We start from the raw sequence: 2,521 nt of genomic DNA on the forward strand, positions 1-2,521 counted from the left end.
GGTTGTGAATGGCAGGGGGTAGGGTGATCGCTGTCCTCCAAAAGGCAAAGCCAGAAGAGCCCGGCTTGAGTCTGCCTTTGCCGCTCCTCCCCTCCTCCGTTCCACGCAGCCCTCAGAACTCACTTTAAGGAAGCATGGGCTTGGGAGGTCAGTGAGCCCCGGGATACCTACCTAGGTCCTCAAGGCAAGGAAACTTGGACAGAGTGATGGGTTTGGACTTTGAACTCAGGAAATATATCTGAAAGTCTCCACTTTATATTGGCCAAAGAAAGTGCAACCCAACCGATACAGCAAAGTGTGCAATCCAGTGAAGCCACAGGCTTATCCAGTGATAGCAATGGTTCGGTCGGGTGGCACGAAGAAAACACAGAAGCGTAGAGCCTTCGTGGAAAGGCCCGGCTTGAGTCTCAGTGTGAGACAAGAAGGGACCACGGAAGAAATGCCTTGCCGTTCCACTGCTCTGACTCCCCACATCCCTCAAGGACGACCCCCTGCTGCTACTCGCGGCCGCCATCTTATTCATGAAGATGATGACCTTGGCCTAGTAGGTTTTCTCTTGTTATTATGTTCAAATTATTAAAGGTTGGGCCAATACACAAGGACTGGCCTGAGGGTCGGCTACTCGTAGGGCCATGGTTTGTGTACAGAGAGAGGGCAGGCGGAGGGAGAGGAGAGAACCATGTGACACCCACAGTTGTGCCGTCGCAGAAGCACTCCGACAGGATCTCTGCTGAAGACTGCTTGGAAGCATCCTCTGTGAACTGGAACACTCTTCATCTGGAAGACTTCCCTGCTTAAGATTTAGAAACCACCCAGTTTACTCCTCACTGTGTGGATTTCTACACACTCTACGTCTTTGACACTGTCAAGATACACTAGATGCCCTAGAAAGGATTTGGGGGTTAGGAAGGCACAGGAAGCCTGGCATTTAGGACTCAGAGGTCAGCGCAGACTGTCCGTGCAGAGTGTCTGTTCAGGGATGAGGTGTATGTGAGTGAACCTGCCTCCTCAGTCTCTCCGTTCTCTGTAGTTGCTCCCCCTCTGGCCCCGCGTGGGCAGAAGGAGAATCAGGCCATGGCGGCGTCTTCCTTCCTCTCTCACCCATCATTTCTCTGCCATCCTGCAGCTAGTAGGGTGCACCCATTCCGTACCAAGGCACTGTTGTCTTTTGGCTTCTCCTCCTCTGTTTCCAAGTCATCAAATTGGTTCAGGGGACCCAAAGCCACTATCTTCAGGAAAACAGCAGACCTCTACCCTTTCCTATTCTCAGAATAATTCTACAAGGATGTGACTATCATACTTGTGTTTTGACACAATCTGACACCGATGACAGGGGAGATGACTGTGTCCTGGGTCCGGGACAGTACGCTCGTTTAAAATCACGTATGCACGCATGCATCCCACGGATGTGGACCCCTTCTGTACCACCAGACTTGAACAAAATCTTCCGACTTAAACTCCCCCCTCGTCAGGCCTTCTGTTGCGTAGCCCCACTCTGCCTATCCGATCCTACTTCCCTCTCGGGTATACAAGAGTATATCGCAAACATGCTGCTGGAGACCAGCGTGCGGTGCTTGCTGTTGGCAGGGCCTGCTGCCCGCGATGATGCTGGTCCTCGCTACCCGGCAGCCCACCTTGGCAAACGTGCAGTGCATCGCCAGTGAGAACGTGGCTCCACAGAGCAGTCAGTCTGTGAGCGCCCACGAGTTCATCGGACAGGAGTATCTGGAGCTGCCTGGTGCCACAGAAAAGGGAAATGTTGAGAAACAGGAATCTGGGGCAGTTTCTGCTTTGAATTTGAGCCTGAAGTTAATTTAAAAGGCTGCCAGAAATCTGGAACCACTTTGCTGGCTGGAAGTTGTTGGTGAAAGCACAGAATAGAGTGTTTCCTTTTTCTTGAGGCCAGTTTGGAACATCCTGGAAACGGCCCTTGGATCCCAAGTCTCCGCTCTCTGGGCTGTGATGTCTTCATTGGGGCCGCATCCTTTATGTTGGGCTGTCCTCTCCCCTGGGCTGAAATGAACCTCAACCTCGTTACCTTCCTTCGGGTCCTGCCTGTTATCCCGCCACCCCAGGCCCCAATGTTTGGACCAGCTTTGTTAATCCTCTCCTTCTTTCTGGCTCCTGGAATTCATTACCACCCTTTCCCCCTTCCCCAGAGATGATCTGAGAGCTCACCAGAATCAAAATAATCTTCTTCCTAAGTGCTTATCAAATGACTTTTCACATGCAGTGCTGGGCTGGGCAAAGCACCGAGTTCAGGGAGCAAGGCCTGAGCTCCTCAGGGTGTTGCCCTTCTGTAAACACCAACGTGGAAAGGATGTTCAAGATGTTTGGTTAGGGGGCACCTGGCTGGCTCAGTCAGTGGAGTGTGTGACTCTTGCTCTCAGGGTTGTGAGTTCAAGCCCAACGGGTATAGAGATTACTTAAAAATGAAATCTTAAAAAAAAAAAAAAAAGACTTTTGGTCAGTTAATAAATACTTTCTTTTCCCTTTGCTCTTTCTTGTGCATTATTTCCTT

This window comes from Canis lupus, chromosome 12 (genome assembly GCF_011100685.1).
Source record: "Canis lupus familiaris isolate Mischka breed German Shepherd chromosome 12, alternate assembly UU_Cfam_GSD_1.0, whole genome shotgun sequence".
NCBI lineage: Eukaryota > Metazoa > Chordata > Mammalia > Carnivora > Canidae > Canis > Canis lupus.